The sequence below is a fragment of the Pistacia vera genome, unplaced genomic scaffold (assembly GCF_008641045.1).
Source record: "Pistacia vera cultivar Batoury unplaced genomic scaffold, PisVer_v2 Contig673, whole genome shotgun sequence".
Lineage (NCBI taxonomy): Eukaryota > Viridiplantae > Streptophyta > Magnoliopsida > Sapindales > Anacardiaceae > Pistacia > Pistacia vera.
In genome coordinates, this window is record NW_022196527.1 from 1,553,742 (window position 1) to 1,567,770 (window position 14,029).

Consider the following 14,029-nt stretch of genomic DNA (forward strand, 5'->3'; position numbering starts at 1 on the left):
ATTTAAGGTGGATGGTGATCTCCTTTAAAAATCACCTTGAATCCTAAGAAAATTGAGAATAAAAGCTTGGATTAGTGGCTTTTATGGTGGATTTGAGAGATGAAGAAAGAGATATATTTGGGGTCTCCAAGGCCGACTACTCTCTCTTAAAACCTTGTAAATATTCATTCCATTGATACTCTAATGTGATGTGTCAATAAAGTTAGATATAAAGGTCATTTGGCATAAATTTTTCATATAAGCGTTTTTTCATTTCTACCACAACATAAAGATAGTATTCTTTAATGCCATTTGACTTCTTTAAACACTAAACCATTAGCAATTCTATAGGTAAATGACTATTTACCCTTGGTGCACTTTTTGGAACTTAAATCATATGGTTTTGTATGAAAAGACCATTATACCCTTGGTTACCGTTTATGCCATTTAACCTTATCAATCAACTTTATAACCATTCTACCCTCATTTCTCTTCAATGACATCATCCTTTACACTTTATAATGGCCACATTCGAAATACATGTAAATTGACCATTTTACCCTTCCATTCAAAAAAGAAAATTACTTGAAAAGGTAAATTTCATACCTTAGGGCATCGGAATAATAACGTGGGGTTTACATGACCTTCGCAACAACGTATCTTACGAACAAGTGGATATGCCATTTGCTGTTTTTGTGGGGTTTGATCACCAGGGACATTCGACATTGTTAGGTTGTAGGTTAATTTCCCATAGGACATGAGACATTTGTATGGCTATTTCATTCTTGGCTTGAATGCATGGATGTTGCTCCTAATGAATTATCACTAGCCAGAAAGGCCATGCAAAATGCAATGAGATTGTTTTCCTCGGGACAAACTAGGTAGTGTGTTTGTGGCATATAATGAAGAAACGCCTGAGAAGTTAAGAGGGTATAAGGAATATGAAATTATAGTTTACGTAAAATATGTGTATGATTAGTTGACATGTGAAGAGTTGAAGAACGGCAAATTCATTGATGTGTATAACCTTCACGAGAATGAATGATTATGGAATGTACAAAAGAGTACGTTGTTGCTTGCATTTCTTAAAGATACTTTCTGGACTGTATACTACCCAATTAGTGAAAGTCTGATGCATTTTTTGATGGATATGTAAATTCCAAACAACATTGAAAAATTTGTGGAACAATATATATGTATTGCGAGATAAAGTGGAAAAGGAAGGGAGCTGATTTTAGATCTTTCAATTCTTGGATACCAGGCATAACTAATTACCCTATTGAGAAACAATTTCAAAATGCATACACAACTGCAAAATTTAAGGATTTCAAGAAGAGATTGCGGGAGATTTATTGTGATTATCTTTTCTGAAAAAGTCTGATTCGTATGAGGAGTATCAAGTTTTAGAAGATGTTTGGTTTTGAGATAGCAATCGGCGTGTTCCCTTTCTGGTATACTTTGAAGAAAGTTCATGTGATATTCGTTTTAATTGTCATTTGTTTGAGTTCAAGGGATTTATGCAGGTATGTCATTATTGTGTTGATTCATAAAAGGGTTTCACACGTTCCATAAGTACGTTCTACGGCGTTGAGGAAAAACATAAATAGATGTCTACGAAAATCAGGGTAAGTTATAATAGGTGGAACCCAACTTTGTAATGACTTCTTTCTACTAATATGCTCATAAAATATACTTAATAAAAATACATTATATTAGCTAAAAGTAGTTGGGCCCAAGTTTTTTCTTTACTTATATATACATTCTTTACACAGTACAAAAATAACTATACAAAAACTATGAAATGGTGGACAGTGTACCATGTCTCTCCACTTGCCGACGTCCATCCACCGCATCCTCACCTATTCCCTGCAAAAACATAGAAAGCAACGGGGTGAGCATAAAAATGCTCAGTAAGTGAATCCTCTACTCCGTTATCCCCGTGCATCACTCTTTGATTCTTTCCTTATTCTACTCTTCTCTCTTTTTCTTTCTCTGTTTCTTACTCTCGCTTGTTCTTTTCTTTCTTTCTACTTCTCCTCATTCTTCTTTCTTATTCTTTCTATTCTTCCTAACCGATGAAATTCATGGCAATGTACATGAATAAATCATATGCAATAATGCACAAATATGCTTTTCTTTCTTATCTCTATTTTCTGTTCTATTTCTTTCTTTTCTTATTCTTTGCTGATCGGACTCGGTTGATGTATGGATTCGGAACCTTAGCCATGTGATTGAGTACAATCCTCATCTACATGCACTCTTGCGGACCGTACAAATTCTTCTTTCTTCTTAGGCCACTCAATTAAGGTGACGTGCATGTAGAAATTCTTCTTAGTACAACCCTCATCCACATACACTCTTACAGGTCGCACATTTCTTCTTCTTCTAGCATTTTTGTGCATTATTGCATATGCATTTTATTCATGTACATTGCCATGAATTCATCATGGTTAGAAGAAAGAAAAATAAAAAAAAAGAATAAAGGAGAAGTAGAAAGAAAGAAAAGACAGTGAAGTAAGAAACAGAGAAAGAAAAAGAGAAAGAGTAGAATAAGGAAAGAATCAAAGAGTGATGCACGGGGAGCAGTAGAGGATTTACTTACTGAGCATTTTTGTGCTCACCCCGTTGCTTTCTATGTTTTTGCAGGAAATAGCTGAGGATGCGGTCGGATGGACATCGGCAAGTGGAGAGACATGGCTACACTGTCCACCATTTTCATAGTTTTGTATATGTTTTTTGTATGTGTGTAAGAATGTATATATTAAGTAAAGAAAAAACTTGGGCCCAACTGCTTTTTAGTCAATATATGTATTTTTATTAAGTATATTTTTTGAGCATATTAGTAGAAAGAAGTCATTACATTTTTTGTGTATCAGAGCAAAGATTTTGGGATTTGACAGTGTCCATTCTCATCGCCGCAATGTCCGACCCGACCACTGTGAGTTAAATTTTCTTTCCTTACTTTAAGTGTGGCATATGTTGATTAAATGTGGTTGTTTTGTAGATGAGAGATAGAGGTAGAACCCGAGCAAGTACTAAGAGAACAATGAGTACGGGGGAACCTTCCACCCATCAGAACCTACTCCCCCTACCCTTGATGAGCTAGAATTTGGGGGTTGTACAGCAAGTCTTAGGAGAAAGACGGGGAGAGTCGAACCAGAAGAGAAAAGAATTGAAAACCTCGTTCAAGTACTACCCACTAGAGAGAAAAGAGAAAGGTCGGTACCTCAGACAGTACAGAATCGGATTGAGCTGATTTATGGCTTCCAAGTCAACATCACCATCAGAATTTAAAGGTACAACAGATCCTTTAGTGGCAGAAGAATGGCTTAGATCCGTTGAGCAACGACGACACGTTTCCTATGATGGACAAGGAGATTCGGTATGCTAGTTTCTTGTTTCGGGGTGATGCCCAATTTGGTGGGAATTAATGGAACAACCCATGATGTTTCTGTGATGACCTGGGGTGAGTTCAGAAGAGAATTTGAAGCTGAGTATAGAACAGAAGATCGAGTTCATGAGAAGGTTCAAGAATTTATCAACCTACAGCAGGGGTCTAGTACAGTGAAAAGTACCGTGAGATTTAATTCCCTTGCCAGGTTTGCACCGGAATAGTCATTACTCCAGAATTGAGAAGAATAAATTGTCCATGTTTGAAGCTGGAGATAGCTCGATATAATGACGGTGCCGATCCCCCTTAAACCTATAGTGAGGCTTAAACGAGCATTGAGGGCGGAAATATTGAAAACAATCACCCCAGCAGGTTCCTCAATAGGGGATCAAGTGAACCATCCCCCACCCCGCAGAGAGAAATATTTAAAGTGCAAAACAGAGAAATAAATAATAGCAAGTTTCAGCCGAAGAAGGACAAGAAAGATTGGTAGAATAAACGGCCAAAACAGTGGAGTTTCCCCATGTCCTAATTGTGGGAGACTCATCCAGGAATGTCTAAAAGTTAGGCTGTAATATTTGTTATCGATGCTGGCAGCCGGGCATATAAAGAAAGATTGTAAAGCTTCCCTTCCATCTGCACACAGACCTCCAAAGCACTAATGCCAGAGTATTTACATAGCGTAGGGTAGCAGAAGCCAGTCCATCAGCTGTTATGGGTCAGTTATATTTTCATGCAGTTCTTCTTTATGCTTTAATTGATTTTGGAGAAAATCATTCATTTATTTCTTATGGGATGATAGAAAGATTAGGTTGAAGAAACCGACCAGATGAGCCAACCCATTAAGAAGAGTTACCTGATGGGGTTAGTGTTGTGACCATGAGATGCTGTCAGGAGAGTCTGTGGTGATCCATGATCGGAAGTTAGCAGTTGATTTAATAGTGTTTGATATGCCCGACTTTGATGTGATTTTGGGTATGGTTTCCTAGAGAGTTGGAGTAGAAATTGACTGTTAAAAGAAGAAAGTGAGATTTAATCTTGATAATGAGATAAGTTTTAATTTCGGAGAGGGTCATCAATTGAGTATGTTGATTAGTAGTATGAAGGCTAGAAAGATGTTAAGAAAGGGTGTTCAGGTACAACTCATGTGGTGCAAAGTAGAGAGGTCCCACAACCAGAATTGCAGAGTGTGCCATTAGTCTAGGAATTTCCAGATGTATTTCCGGAGACTTACCGGTTTTGCCTCCAGAAAGAGAAGTTGAGTTTAGTATTGAGTTGGCACCAGTGACAGCGCCGATTTCTAAAGCCTCTTACCTAATGCCCCAGCCGAGCTTCAAGAATTGAAAAAGCAACTTCAAGAACTCCTAGATAAAGGTTTTATCCGACCAAGTCATTCTCCCTAGGAGCTCCAATCTTTTTTGTAAAGAAAGAAGACGGTCATTATGGATGTGTATTGATTACAAAATTGAATAAAGTGACAGTGAAGAATAAATACCCGTTACTCGATGAATGACCTTTTTTATCAGTTAAAAAATGCAGCAGTATTTTCCAAATTGATTTGAGATCGGGTTATCATCAGGTAAAGGTGGCAAACAAGATATAGCTAAATTGCCTTCCAAACAGATTGGGCATTATGATTGGGTATGTCTTTTGGGTTAACTAATACCCCAGCATTTTTTATACCTTAATGAACAGGGTGTTCCATGATTGTCTAGATCGGTTTATAGTGGTATTATTGATGACATCCTGATTTATTCGAAGTCAAGAGAAGAGCACGGAACACTTAAGATTTGTGCTGCAGCGGCTGAGAGAAAAGAAGCTGTATGCCAGTTTTCTAAATGAGTTCTAGCTTGATCAGGTGATATTTCTGGGCCATACTATTTCTTGCGAGGGATTTCAGTGGATCCTAGTAAAGCCAGGCAATCCTAGAATGGCAAAGGCCGAAACAGTAAAAGAAGTAAGGAGTTTCTTGGGACTAGCAGATTACTACCGCCGGTTCGTGACAGGTTTGCCCGTTAGCTAAGCCATTGATAGCTCTACCAAACAGAGAGTTCCTTTTATATGGTCAGTTGCCTGTAAGGAGAGTTTTCAAGAGTTGAAGAAAAGATTAACGACAGCTCCAGTGTTACTGTTACCACAGAGGGTGTAATTATGACATTTATACATATCCTCTCTGCAGGGACTTGGCACCGTATTGATCAGTTAGGTAGGGTTATCTTATGCTTCTCGTCAAGAAAGAGTACGAACAAGATACTCTACACATGATTTAGAGTTGGCAGCGGTAGTCTTTGCCTTGAGATTTGGAGGCATTATCTTTATGGGCGCCAAGAGTAATATCTCCACCGACCATAAGAGTTTAAGTATTTCTTTACTCAGAAGGATTTGAATAGAGACAAAGAATGTTAGAGTTGATAAAAGATTATGAGTGCGAGATTATATCAGTCGGGGAAAAGCTAATGTAGTAGCCGATGCTCTAAAGCGAAAGCTTATTTGTCCCACTCACAAACAAAAAGAATTAATAGAAAGAGTTGTGTAAAGAGCAGATTGAGGTCATACCAGAACGGATTGCCAATTTAGAGGTTCAGTCTACCTTACTGAGAAATTAAAGAAAAGCAGTTAAATGATGAGTGGTGTCAGAAAACAGTTTAACAAGTGCATAAGGCAGATATCAGAGTTTCGATATGATAATGTTCTCTATTTAGGAGTCGGTTATTAGTCCTCAGGATGATGATTGGAGAAAGAGAATCCTTACAGAAGCTCATGAGACACCGTACACTGCTCATCCTGGAGTAACCAAGATTATCAGATAAAGAAAGGCTATTGGTGGCAGCGGGATGAAAAAGATATTGCAGTTTGTAGCTAAATGTCTGACTTGTCAGCAAGTGAAAGCAGAACACCAAAGGCCATCAGGGTTGCTTCAGCCACTTAGTATACCTGAATGGAAATGGAGAGTATCTTGATGGATTTTATTACAGTCCTCCTAGAGTGCAGAAAGGATATAATGCTATATGGGTGAAGATAGACATATTGACTAAATCAGCCCATTTTCTTCTAGTAAAGGAAAGTACCACTTCGGATCAGTTGGTTTAGATGTAATTAGGGATAGTGAACTTCATGGTGTACCCAAGACAATAGTATCGACGGATTCCAGATTTTCTCAGCTTTCTGGATGAGTTTGCAGAGCAACTTGGGTACCCGATTGGCCTTTAGTACGGCCTATCATCCTCAAACAGATGGCCAAATAGAGAGAACAATCAAGTACTTGAGGACATGTTAGAGCTGCTGTATGGATTATAGGTATCTTGGCATGAATGTTACCCTTGGTGGAGTTTGCTTATAATAACAGCTACCAGTCACAATTAAAATGACTACTTATGAGGCTTTGTATGGTAGACGGTGTAGATCTCCACTGCATTGGGATGAGATGGGCGAAGAGATGAGTTGAATATAGCTCTTGGGCCAGAAATGACTCGAAAATGAAAGAAGATGTAAGCTGATCAGAAGCAAATAAAAAAAAAAGCCAAGACAGGCAGAAAAGTTATGCTGATCTGAAGAAAAAGAAGTTGATTTTGAAGTGGTGCAAAGTTTTTCTGAAAGTCTCCCCTACAACGAGTGATGCGTTTTGGTAATAAAGGAAAGTTAGCACCGAGATTCATTGGTCCATTTGAGGTATTACAGCGAGTAGGAAAGTGGCCTACAATTAGCACTACCACCCAATATGGACAGAGTTCACAAGGTATTTCATGTCTCGATGCTTCGAAAGTATATAGTGATCCCTCCCATATTCTGAGCATAGAGGACGTAGACTTAGAAGAGAATCTTGTGTATGGAGAGCAATCAGTGCAGATTTTAGATAGAAAAATTAAAGAGCTCCGAACAAGATATCCTTTTAGTAAAAGTCCTCTGGAGAAGTCATAAAGTTGAAGAAGCTACATGGGAGACAGAACAAGACATGCAGAACCGTTACCCGGAGTTGTTCGCTTGAATTTCGGGGACGAAATTCTTTAGGGGGGAGAATTGTAACATCCACATTGAGGTACATGATTTAAATTATGTTGTATAGCCCTTAGTTAATTGTTGAGAATTATTTTAAGAATATGAAAAATGCCTTAAACTTGCATTAAGGGTAAAATAGTATTTTCACTCAAAACTAGTTTGATTGTGGGGGAGTGAAAAGGATAGAAGATCATAGAGAATACAATAAAAGTGAGGGCATTTTGGTAATGGACTAAGGGACAAGATGGAATTTCTTTCTAAGGGACAAAGACGAAATTTCTAAGAAAGAGTAAGGCAAAATGGGAAAGTGAGTTTATAAACTAAAATGTTAAGGGTTTGAAACCCTTATTTCGTTCATACCACCCCCACCTTCTCCTCCTTTTTCTCTCAAATTTTCATTCACTTCTCCAAGGAATTTGAGGGTTTTTGAGTAGATTTTCATAGGGTTTTGATTCAAGAGCATCAAAAGGTAAGGATTCATGCTCTTTATCTAGGTTTTATTTGTGTAAAAGTTGAGTTCTTATGAAGTTTATGCTTAAGTTAAGAGAAGATTTGAATCCAACAAGAGTAGAAGCTTAGGAGAGACTACTCAAGCAAAAGGTAAGTAAATTCCCCTCAAAATCCAACTCAAGTTAAAGTTTAAGAAACAAGTGAGTAGAGATTTCTTTTAATATGTAAATGTTATATTATTGAGAAATTGAGTGAGATGGATGATTATTTATGCTTTGTGTTGGATATAGTTGAATATGAGGAGTGTATGTGATGGTTTGATGATGTTGAAATGGAAGAATTAGAGAAATCTTTTGAGTGTTTGTGGCCGTGTAGGTGGTGAGATATGGGAGAGTTTTTCTCCAATTTGGATGATGTAAGAAACCAATTGATGATAATTGAATTAGGGTTTGTTTATGCATAACTATTGTTTGATGAAATGTCTAAATGAAAACATGTTACCAAACTGCCTTGTCACAGCCGTGACTTTCTTAGTGATTTTTGGGCATCTTTCAGATTGAACTGGTTTAGACCAAAACAAAAAAGTTATATCCCTGTCTCCAAGCTTTAAAACGAATAAAATCGTAGCAATCCAATGTCTATACTCAAGTTATGCTTTCTTGAATAAGACCTATGCAGAATGACTATCTTTGAGTGCAACTTGCATTTGTGCATTTCATAAGTGCATTTAAGAAAATTTTTAACACTGTGCCATCCATATCATATAATGTGTATGTGTAGAAACATAAAGAATAAAGAATAAAGCCTAAGAATAAAGAATAAAACACTCATGAATAAAAAGAAAGGAAGAATAAGCATTAAAATTAAAGAGTGTTAAAGAAAAGTAAAGAATAGGTTGGTGTGATGGGAACCGTGAGTGTTAAGAAGAAATTCCCACTACACTCACCTTAATTGGGTAGAATCTTAGCCATGTCAGAAGTACATCCTTACTACATGCACTCTTGCGGACCGTACAAATTCCTTTCTTCTTAGCACTCATTAAGGTGACGTGCAGGTAAGAATTCTCTTGGTACAACCCTCATCCACATACACTTTTACGGTCGTATAATTCTTCTTCTTCTTATGCCACCCATTAAGGTGAGTGTATGTGGGAATTTCTCTTAACACTCACGGTTCCCCATACACCAACCTATTCTTTACTTTTCTTAACACTCTTTAATTCTTTAATGCTTATCTTCCTTTCTTTTTATTCCTAGAGTGTTTTATTCTTATTCTTTATTCTTTATTCTTTCTTGTTTCTACACATACACAATAAATGCAATGGATGGCACATGTTTAAAATTTCTTTAAATGCACTTATAAAATGCACAAATGCAATGTTGCATCAAGAAGTCATTCTGCACAGGTCTTATTTAGAAGGCATAACTTGAGTTTATGACATCGGATTGCTACAATTTTATCTTGTTTTAAAGCTTAGATACAGGGCTATAACTTTTAAGTTTTAGTCTAAACCCAGTTCAATCTGAAAGATGCCCAAAATCACTAAGAAAGTCACGGCTGTGACAAGACAGTTTGGTAACATGTTTTCATTTAGCATTTCTCAAACAATAGTTGTGCATAAACAAACCCTAATTCAATTATCATTCAATTGGTTTCTTACATCATCCAAATTGAGAGAAAAACCTCCCTATCATCACCACACCTACACGGCACAAACACTCCCAAAAGATTTCTCCAATTCTTCCACTTCAACCCTCATCAAACCATCACATACCTCCTCATATTCAACTATATCCAACAACAAGCATAATAATCATCCATCTCATCTCAATTTCTCAATAATCACAACATTTACATATTAAAAGAAATCTCTACTCACTTGATTTTCTTAAACTTTAACTTGATTGGATTTTGAGGAATTTACTTACCTTTTGCTTGAGTAGTCTCTCCTAAGCCTCTACTTTTGTTGGATTCAAATATTCTCTTAACCTTAAGCATAAACTTCATAAGAACTCAACTTTTACACAAATAAAACATAGATAAAGAGCATGAATCATTACCTTTTGATGCCTTGAATCAAAACCCTATGAAAATCTCCTCAAAAGCTCTCAAATTCCTTGAGAAGTGATGAAATTTGAAGAAAAAGGAGGAGTATGGGGGTGGTATGAACGAAATAAGGTTTTCAACCCCTTAACATTTAGTTTATAAACTCACTTTCCCATTTTGCCCTTACTCTTTCTTAGAAATTCCTGTCTTTGTCCCTTAGAAAGAAATTCCATCTTTGTCCCTTAGTCCATTACCAAAATGCCCTCACTTTTATTGTATTCTCTATGATTTTCTATCTCTTTTCACTCCCCACAAAATCAACTAGTTTTGAGTGAAAAGACTATTTTACCCTTAATGCAAGTTTAAGGCATTTTCTTCATATTCTCTTAAAATAATTCTAACAAAATTTAACTAAGGGCTATACAACATAATTTAAATCATGTACCTCAATGTTGGGTGTTACAAACGTTGAAGGACAACGTTTTGAGAAGTTGTCTAATATAATGCTGACAGTAGCCGATATGGCATCAAACAATAAGAAAGACTGTAATATGTTGATGGAATCTATGATTGGCATGAGAAAAAAATTGGAGCAGAAGGAATGTGAGGGAGGGCTTGGTAGTAAAGATGGGGACGATTCTCCCAAATAGAGGAATAGTCTAATTATTAATCTACAGGCAGTTCGCAACAAAGGTCGTCCTCCATGCAAAAGAAAGCAATCGAAGGTTGATAAAATTGTACGTAGGGCTAAAAATAAAAAATTACGAAAACAAAGAATTGGTATGAGTTATACATCTATTCTTACATGATATTTGTTTTTGAAACATTATTTACTTATTTGAAGTTTATAATAATATTTACTTGATTATTAATGTGTTATGCTATTTTATAGGGAAAGAATCATCAGCAGAACGAGACAACATTATTGAAAGTAGACTAGGAACTCAAGTGTTGTCAAATGATGTTGTTACTACCCAGGTATGTGTTATGTATGTTGTATAATTGTAAAAACCTTAAGTTTTATATAACTTGTGCTAAATTGTGGTTGTTAAACATTGACAGTTGTCCATTGGTCCGATTTAGAATCTCACAAGAAAAAGTAATTTATGTACTGGGCAGTAGGATGTAAATGATGAACATATTTCGTTGGTAGAGATTTGATATCGTAAACGGATTGAAGCATATAAAATTGTATTCAGTAGAAATTATTCGCGTTGTGGTTAATTTCTGATGAATGCAGTTGAACTGTATACTAATTCAGTTGTTTTGTTTTTATTATCTTTGTCGCTGATTGGGTAAGAGTCGAATGTATGTTGTAGGGTTGTGAATTCATAATAATAACGTAAATGTAACTTATTCTTATTTTGAATGTTTTCAGTATATATTATCATCACATTTCAGTATATATTATTCTACATTTCATTTGAGATTTTAATTTTGATATTTCTTTTGGTATGTCTAGTATTACATATACATATGTATTGAGATATGTATTGAACAATAATTAATGATATGAAACTGTGGCAAATATAATCTTCATACATAACATTCATACTAACAATTAACATTCATATGATATTGGAGAAGTTCAACTAATTGAGAACATCTTGTGAAATCATACTTTGTTAATTAACATATTTATAAACAAAAGGAAAATATAATCTGCGTACAAAGAGTTTAGTATTTGAACTACACATAATAACAATTAACATTCATAGTGCATTCTCTAAGGATGTTAAGAAGGTGGAGGTTGTTGAGAAGTTCTTCATCATAGTGTAAAGGGTGGAGGTTGACTAGAGGAGGAGGAGGTTGTTGACAATTTCTTTATCATGCTGGAAATTTCTATCATGCATTCCCCAAGGATGTCAACCATTTTTTCTATCCTTGATGTGAACGAGTTAAAATCACTTTGCAACTAATCCTGTTATTCCTGCATCAATATGTGAAAAACTCTCCTCTTGAAACATTTCAATCCGCTCAAATCTGCTTACTATTTCGTCTAAGGTATGAAAAGACATTTCTTGTACATTCTGAGAAGATCCAGGTTCAATACTCATTCTTCTTCTTTTGCGCACATAGACTCGTCCTTGATTTTCCCCTTCTGGAAGAGGGACACCTTCATGAACTGTTGCATCTTCCTCCATTTCATCCTTAATCAGAAACTATTCTCCTGCCACATTCTTTTTAATCAAACTCATTTTACACAATGTCACATCCCCCAACAAATAATTTGCAGAAAATGTAATCTTACTGGCTTCATTAGAATTGGTGATCTCTAAACCCAACTTCTCACATATTAGCGTAACAAAATCCCCCAATATATTTCTCCTTTTTCTGCTTTAATCTCTCCCAACTTTTAATCAATAACTTTGCTGAATTTACTTGCCTCCCTGTTATTGCTGCTTCCATGAACAACAAATCTTTGACTGTCACATTTCCATTTGTCTCTTTCCTGCCATTAAATGTGAAAGTCAGAAATCTGTGAAAAACTCTTATGGTAGGATTCTTTAACTTTGTAGATTTACACCTATGTGGATGGTAAATCCCTATTCTAGAAACATCCGTCCAAGCTTGTTTGGAATCCCACGTTCTGGATACGTTATCCAAACCTTCAAAATCAAACCCTATCTAGATTGCTAAACCTTGTGGCCTCACTACACAATTCTAATTCTTTAATCTAAAAAACATTGTATACGTCGAAAAATCATCAGTATTTGTCGCTACAACTTCCAAACTACTAAAAAACTCATAAATCAAATGCTTATATCCATCATATCTAATACTCACCAACTGGTCTCATTTCAAATTACGGATCCAACCATTAATCTAATCACCTAAACCAAAAATTGCTATAAATCCTAAATCTAAACTTTTTCCAAGACAAATATCTCTTTTCGCCATCTCTTTGTATTGCTTTTTATATTGCACGTCTCGAAATTGGACTCCATATGACAATGTGCCTCCATGAGGAATGGTTGTATTTTTTTGCTCTTACCATTTTTTGCTTTCTTCTAAAAACATATCTATAAGCAATTCTGCAGATATTAAAAAAAAAAAGAACTATAATGAAAAATCATGTTTAGTGCCATTCATGTCTAGATTGTAGCATTACTTACAAGAATATCATCACCTTGGAGCAGTTATGACTTATGTGAACTATAAAATGTTCAAAAAAATGAACTTAGCATACATGCTTACCAATGCATTGCCAACGATCAAATTGTCACCTTGGAGCAGTCACATAGTTGTATATTTTTTCCAGCTAATAATACTAATAATAATCGGTTATGGTTTTCTTGATATTTAGTCTCATCATCTGTTTCTTCTTCACTTTTCCATGTGATTTCAGTTCTGTCTCTCTAAATCCAATGACCAATTTTCCATTTCTTTCCGTTTCTGTAACATTATCTTTTGTTTTTGTTTTTTGTTTTTTAATTGTATTTGGTTTGGTTGTTTTTTACATGGACATATAGCTCAGAGACATTGACAGTGAAGCAAATCTAAGTCCTCTCTTTTATTTCTCTGTCTTTTTTCATATGCAATTGTAAGCTTCAAAAGCTAGACACGACACAACCCAGATCAGATTGAAGCATTGGGAAGCTGATCTTGAAACACTTGCGTGTTGAAAACTTTTTATGAAGATTTCTGTTAAATGCTGCTCAGCTATACTCCATTTACATAATTAATGCAACCCAGTTGTAAGGTTGCATCAATTAAGACAAATTTATTGTAATTATATTTTTAATTTTTTTATAATTATTTGGTTGGCCATGGAGAATTAAGACAACTCCAGTACATGTTTCTTGAACGTTTACTAGACTATTGGCTTTGTAACCTCCAACATGCAAGCTTTCTTTTGTATTTCTGAGATGAGACAAAGCTTTGGTTGCCAATTAATATAAACCAACATGGTTTATAACTCTGTTTTGTCAAATTTCTGGCTTTGCATGAGCTATTTAAAGAATGATATCGGATGGGTTTTACGTTTTCTGCAAGTTTAGAGACTGAAAATACCACAAAAGTTGAGAAGTTTCTTCAAGTTTATATTTGTTTGCTTCTTCAGATTTATGGGTCTACAATTTCAAGTGTTTGTAATGTGTCTTTCAATCCAGTTTATGATCATAGCAGCTACAACTAACTCAGATGATGGTAAGTTCTTGCTTTGGT

The 14,029-nt window shown here is 35.6% G+C and overlaps 1 long non-coding RNA gene across 1 annotated transcript; it reads left to right on the forward strand.

The window, feature by feature from the left end:
* The first annotated feature begins 10,311 nt into the window (after positions 1-10,311).
* LOC116113009 lies at positions 10,312-13,626 on the forward strand. The gene is made up of 3 exons (XR_004125345.1): positions 10,312-10,642; positions 10,755-10,840; positions 13,336-13,626. It is a non-coding gene; the product is annotated as an uncharacterized LOC116113009 (long non-coding RNA).
* The last annotated feature ends 403 nt before the right edge of the window (positions 13,627-14,029 follow it).